The sequence below is a fragment of the Meles meles genome, chromosome 4 (assembly GCF_922984935.1).
Source record: "Meles meles chromosome 4, mMelMel3.1 paternal haplotype, whole genome shotgun sequence".
Taxonomy (NCBI): Eukaryota; Metazoa; Chordata; class Mammalia; order Carnivora; family Mustelidae; genus Meles; species Meles meles.
This window is the reverse complement of record NC_060069.1, coordinates 98252795-98259472: the sequence shown is the minus strand read 5'-3', so window position 1 is coordinate 98259472 and position 6678 is coordinate 98252795. Positions and strand designations below refer to the sequence as shown.

The 6678-nt window shown below is 35.5% G+C and overlaps 1 pseudogene; it reads left to right on the top strand.

The window, feature by feature from the left end:
- The first annotated feature begins 928 nt into the window (after nucleotides 1-928).
- Nucleotides 929-1060, top strand: LOC123940977 (annotated as a pseudogene).
- Nucleotides 1061-6678: the final 5618 nt, after the last annotated feature.

Genomic DNA, 6678 nt, shown 5'->3' with positions numbered 1-6678 from the left:
ACAGAGAGAGTGAGAGAGTGGGAGGGGCAGAGGGAGAAGCAGACTCTCCTCTGGGCAGGGAGACCGATGCGGGGCTCGATCCCAGGACCCTGAGATCATGACCTGAGCCGAAAGCGGACGCTTAACCAACTGAGCCACCTTCTTATGTGCACGCTCGCTCTCTCTGACAAATAAATAAATAATCTTAAAAAATACCACACTATTTGATTCACCACCCAAGAAATGAGGAAGCCAGAGTGCGTAAGATTAGCCATTCTACAAATAACTGAGGCAGTGAGGGAGGGAAAAGGTGTTTAGAATCTGTATATATAGGGGGAAGAGACAGCTTCTTTTTTAAGAGTTAAAGAGTGAAAGAAAATACTCCCAAAAGGTTTTGACATAGAGAACCGAAGAAAGTAAATTTTAGAAATTTTGTGATGTTAAAATTGAAATCTGTCTATTGATATTTTTAAAAAAGACTGCATTAAGCAGCTAAATTGCTTTTGGTTACTTTTTTTTTAAGATTTTATTTATTTATATGAGAGAACAAGAGAAAGCATGCACAAGGAGGGGAGAGGAGCAAAGGGAGAGGGAAAACAGACTCCCCACTGAGCTGGAAGACAGATGCAGGGCTGGATCCCAGGACCCCAGGATCATGACCCCAGTCAAAGATAGACCTTTAAGGGACGAGTCACCCAGGTGCCCCTGTTTTTGGTTACTTTAAAAAAAAAAAGTGTCTCTGCTGAGACTGGATTCAAGGCAAGATCCTACTAGGCTGACTCCATGCCTATGACAAAGAAGCCTATTTTTTTTCTTTTTTAATCCCCTTTTTGTCCCTTTTTATCCTAGAGGTAAACTTTAGGAGGGTCATTTGTTTATTTATCCACAGAGTCTATGACAATACCTGGCACAAAATACATATTTAATCGATTAATTAATGAAAGATTAAATTACTTGGCCTTTTGGCTAAGATCAAGTGTGGTATCTGTTCTTACCTGTTCAATCGAATTTTTAAAGAGGAAAAAAACACAATTGATTGCTATTGTCTATATTAACAAAATTCATTTGTTTTGGACACTTAAGAGATCTAGAAAAATTTTATTTCAACTTTAGGACAAAAAAGCACATATTGAAAAAGAACCAGTAATTATGAATGATGTTCATGTCAGAAAGTGGTCAACTGAGTGGCTATTCATATATTTATCAGAAATTTGGTTTCTCGCCATTTTATTTCCATCCAGCCACCCATGGAAGCAATACTTATAAATATTTTATTGAATGGCTTTCATTTTAACATAAGCAGTAAGTAGGAGAGCAGATGCTTCTGCATCTACGGGATTGCCTTTGTGATGAAGCCAAATGCCAGGGCTGCTTTGGCAAGGACTTTAATATTGGCTAGGTCTCAGGATCAACTGTCCTCATCAGAATTTATTATTTTTTTTCAAGTTATCATATAATAACTTTTAAATATTTTATTAACTGGTTTGAAGAAAGTTTGCTTCCTTCAAATTCTCAACTAAAACCAGCATCATTTGGGGATAATTGTTTTTGACAGCTCCCCTTCTGAACAAGCACCTGCCTGTGCTATGTATCCTCTTCTCAGCCTTACTCATAGTGGCCACTTCCTTGCTATCATTCTGCCTTGCCCCACACCTCCTGACCTTTAATGATTCCAGACAAATGACAGGGGAAATTCTGGTCCAACTTAAATTCCACACTATTTCCTTTCTCCCTCCTCTGGGTCTTTACTTTCTTCCTTCCATTTAACTTGATACAGCTCAAAATTAATTCTATCTTGGGCAATTTTTATTTTACACCTGAAAAAGGTATGATTTATCTCTACTGGCTGTATAGAATATTTGGTCACACAGGTTTCTGAGGGAGGTGGTACAGGAACATTAAAGTTCAATTAAATTCTTCATATTCTATGTTAGGTATTTGCCACAAATTCTTGATCTTACCCCAGTGAAATGGGTTATATCATAAACCAAATATAGTGGCCTAAACAAATAAGTTTATTTTTGTTATGTAAGAAGTCCAGAAGTCGACTGCAGGATAAATTTAGTAACTCAGCAATCAGGGATGACTTCTCTCAGCCTTCCCATCATAGTTGCAAGGTGGTTCAAAGGCTCTTGCCATCATATCATATCCAGCCAAGAAAAATAAAGAAGGAAAAAGCACAACTAGCAGATGTCCACTTGCATCTCATAAGCCAGAAGTCTGTCACACAGCCAAACCTGACAGGATGTTGATTGGACCAACCTACAATGTCTACCACACTCACCTTACTACTTTCTCTAAAGGTTTTTGCTTAATGCTCCTGCCCTAATATTTTACTTAGCTCTCTGGAACTGAGGGCTTCTCTGAAATGGAAGGACTTCCTCCATTTTACTAGTGGCAAGAAAAAGAACACAAACAAGAGGGAGGCTATTTGTATCACTTCGTTCCTCCCTCCGAGTCTACCACTGCTGAGCACTGTAGAAGCAATTATAATCTTGATGATCTCACTTGATTTTTGACATATCAGTGTCTCTCTTCATTAAGGAAGAGGATTTACTTCTGAAAATAGGGAAGGCTCACCTCAAAACTATATTCTGAATGTCCAATTTGTACCTAGAGAATGTTATTTCAAAGCATGAGGGCATCGTTTAGAATTGTAAACATCTTATCTACTTTTTATCTTTATCCGATTCTCAGTAATATTGAATAATATGCTGATATTATAGAAAAACAATGTTTTTCTAAATTTCTTTTTTTTAAGATTTTATTTATTTATTTGACAGACAGAGATCACAAGCAGGCAGAGAGGCAGGCAGAGAGAGAGGGGGAAGCAGGCTCCCCACAGAACAGAGAGCCCAACGTGGGACTTGATCCCAGGACCCTGGGATCATGACCTGAGCCGAAGGCAGAGGCTTTAACCCACTGAGCCACCCAGGTGCCCCTGTTTTTTTAAGTGTCAAAAGCAGATTAATATATTGCCTGACTTTCAAAACAAACAAATACTGTTCAATCTAGGAATTTGTTTGCCTTTTCCTCCAAAATTCTATTTTAGAAAAGTTACTAAAAGGAAACAAAAAACACCCTTCTTTCTGTCACTTACATTCACCACATTTTAACATTTTACCACCTCTAAATAAGAAAGCATTTAGCTCCAAAGACTTAACATGTCCTCTTACATAACCATAATACAATGTTTAAATTAAAGGAATTTAATATTGATTTGTTGGTATTATTATCATATATTGTACATTCTCTAATTTCTCATATAATCCCAGTATGTTCCATATGTCTTTTCCCCCTCTCCAGGACTCAATCAACAAAATTAATTGCTATCACTCCCTGGTCTACTGTAATCAAGAATAGTTCATTGTGTTTTTTTGTTTTTTCTTTTATGGACACTGATATTTTTTGAGAAATGTGAGACATTGTTTTCAGAGTGACTCTCAATGGATTTGATTGTTTCCTTAAGATTAGATTCAGGTTAAACCTTTTAACAAGAATACTATGTAGATGATTTTTGTATCATTCTCAGTACACACATCAGGAGAAGGATGATACTGGTTTGTCCTGCTACTGGTGGTGTTAGGGCCAATTTGATGTTAAAACCTGTTTAACTATTAGGGCCTGCTTAGCCAAAGCAACTCCATATTGCCTAGGTAGCCATATTGTTTTTCATCCACAGACTTCATTCCGGGAATAAATGTCCCAGTAGTTCCTGGTATGGTTCCGGGTATCGATTTCGGGAATAAACGCCTTAACAATAGAAACCATGTACCTTGGGTCTGTGGTTATGCCCTATAAAACCAGCCTGTGAGATCGGGAGGGGGTCGCTCTCTTGGGAGGTGGCCCTGGCCGGTCAGTCTGACTTCTAATGCTTGGCATAGAATAAGCTCTACATAATTTTCACTTTCTCTCAGTCTTGTTCCTTTGATAACGGACCCACCGAACAGAGAACCCCATGTGGGGCTTGATCCCAGGATCCTGGGATCATGACCTGAGCCAAAGGCAGAGGTTTAACTCACTGAGCCACCCAGATGCCCCATAATTTGTTTTTAAAATTTATTTTATATTCCTGATTTTACCAGTCTTGTCTTTAATCACATCAGGATTTTGAGAGTCAAGTAAAAAGCTTTTGCCTATTTCTAGATTGGAGGGGAATTCATCTATGTTTTATTCTGTGTATTTTTTTTTTTTTTACATTTAGATTAATTGGAACTTTTGGAGTTCATTTCTCTGTAATCTATAAGATATAAATTCAATACTCTTTTTTAAATGGCTATGCAATTGGCCAATCCTATGTATTAATAAACCTATATTTTCTACAGTGACTAAGGTTCATCCATATCCTATACTAAATATCTGTACATCTTTGGGATGTTTTTCAGAACTTTTTTTCTGTCCTACCACCCTTTCTATTCATATGCCAATCACAACTGTCTCAGTTTCAGAAACTTCATAGGATGTTTTAGGATTTGGTAAGTACCCACTGTCCTCCCACCCTATGGCTCTTCAAGATTTTATCATTATTCTTGCACATTTCTTCTTGCACATGATTTTTCCATATTAGCTTGTATAACTACAAATTAAAATGCTGACTTTTTATTGAAATTACATTTGACTCCTATATTAACTTAAAGAATATGGACATGCATATGATATTGAATCCAGAAACAAGAAATGTTTTTATATTTGTTCAAATCTATCTTTGTGTCTTTCATGACTGTTTTTCCTAATAATTGTATGTATTTTGTTGCAGTTTAAATGGGATTTTCTTATAATACATTTTTATTGATTATGCAGTTGTAGGCCACCGGTTTTTCTATGTTAATTTTTACATACTATTGCATTATAAAATGCTTATTATATGAATATGTTTTATAACCTATTCTCTTGCATTTTCAGAATATGGTTATATCACTTGCAAATAGATATAGTTTTACTTCTTTTACAGTGTGGTCAATAGTCCCACATGATGTTAATCAGTAGTGGGGAAGTAAGCCTTGTTCTTGATCTAAGTAGAAATGTTTCTGTCGTGTGTGTGTGTGTGTGTGTGTGTGTGTGTGTGTGTGTGCGTGCATTCTTATTCCATTAAATATTATCAGAAAAAAATGGGTATCAGTTGTGTCAGAAACCTTCTGGGTAAACTATGATTTTTCTCCCCAGAAATTAATGTGAATAAATTTTCTTCATTAATATGAAAATATATGTTAAAAGATTTCCAAATATTGAGCATCCTTACCTTTCGAGAATAAACTTCACTTTGTCATAATGCATTATTTTCCTGAGAGACTGTTCAATTCTGTTTGCTAATGTTTTATTTAGGATATTTGCTTCAGCGTTCACAAGTAATATTTGTTTTGGTTTTGTTTTCTGTTACCACCAGATTCAGCAATTAATGTTATATTCATCTCATAAGAACTAATTTGGAAGTTTTCCTTCGCTTTTGAAGCTCTGCAACAATTTATGTAGCATTAGAAACATCTAAATGTTAACCATTTCATACAATGTCCCTTTGGATTCACCTAGGTCTGGCGGGTTTTTTTTGGGGGGGGGTTAAATTTTCATTATTTTCCTATGAAACTAGTCTATTTCAGCTCTGTGTGCAATAGGATTATTTTTACTTAATTGCACATACCTAGGAAAATTTATCTTACACCTAAGTTTACAATGTATCTGCACAGAGTTACACAAAGTGTTGTTATAATTTTTGTTACTTCTCTGTCTGAATAGCTTTTTCTCTTGTGGTTAATTATTTTAATATTTGTGATTCATTGTTTCTTTATTAGGCTAGATAGTAATATGTCTACTTTTGCTAATCAGTATTTGGACTCAGTATGACTTTTAAATTTTATTTCTGCCTCATCAATTTTTGTTTTTATTTTCTTAAGTCATTCCTTACCTGTTTTTTAAAAGATTTTATATACTTTTTATATACTTTTTAGTTTAGAGTTGGGAAATTAAGAAACTTATTTTTTAATTTTACACTGGTATTGATGGAGGTATTTAATGTTTTGAATATTCCTCTGGAAAGTGTTATAAATATAAGAAATAGACTGTGATAATACATTAAGAATTGCACAACCGGGGGCACCTGGGTGGCTCAGTGGGTTAAGGCCTCTGCCTTCAGCTCAGGTCATGATCCCAGGGTACTGGGATAGAGCCCAGCATCTGGCTCCCTGCTCCGCGGGAAGCCTGCTTCTCCCTCTCCCGCTCCCCCTGCTTGTGTTCTCTTTCTCACTGTGTCTCTCTCCGTCAAATAATAAATAAAATTTAAAAAAAAAATTAACCCTACCAATTTTTAAAAATATTTTACATTTATGACTTTCATTTCCCCTTTTGTCTAGAAATGTTGAACAAAGTGGTTTTCATCTTATTTTTCATAATTTGCAGTGTGAAGATCCTTTTTGGGTTTTTTCCCAGCGCTTTATTATCAATATTATATGTACTGAAGAATGGAAAGAATTGTATAGTAAACAACCAGATACCCACCATTGAAATTTTATTATTCTCAACAATTTTCTGTGTAAGCTTTACCACATATCTATCCATTTATCTACTCATCCAAAAATTCAATTTATCAATTGATCTCTTTATGAATTTATCTACTCATCCAGAAATTCATTTTACTTTTTCAAGTGTTTCAAAGTAAGTTTCAGACATCAGGACACACCAACATTAAACAGTTCAGTGTTTATATCA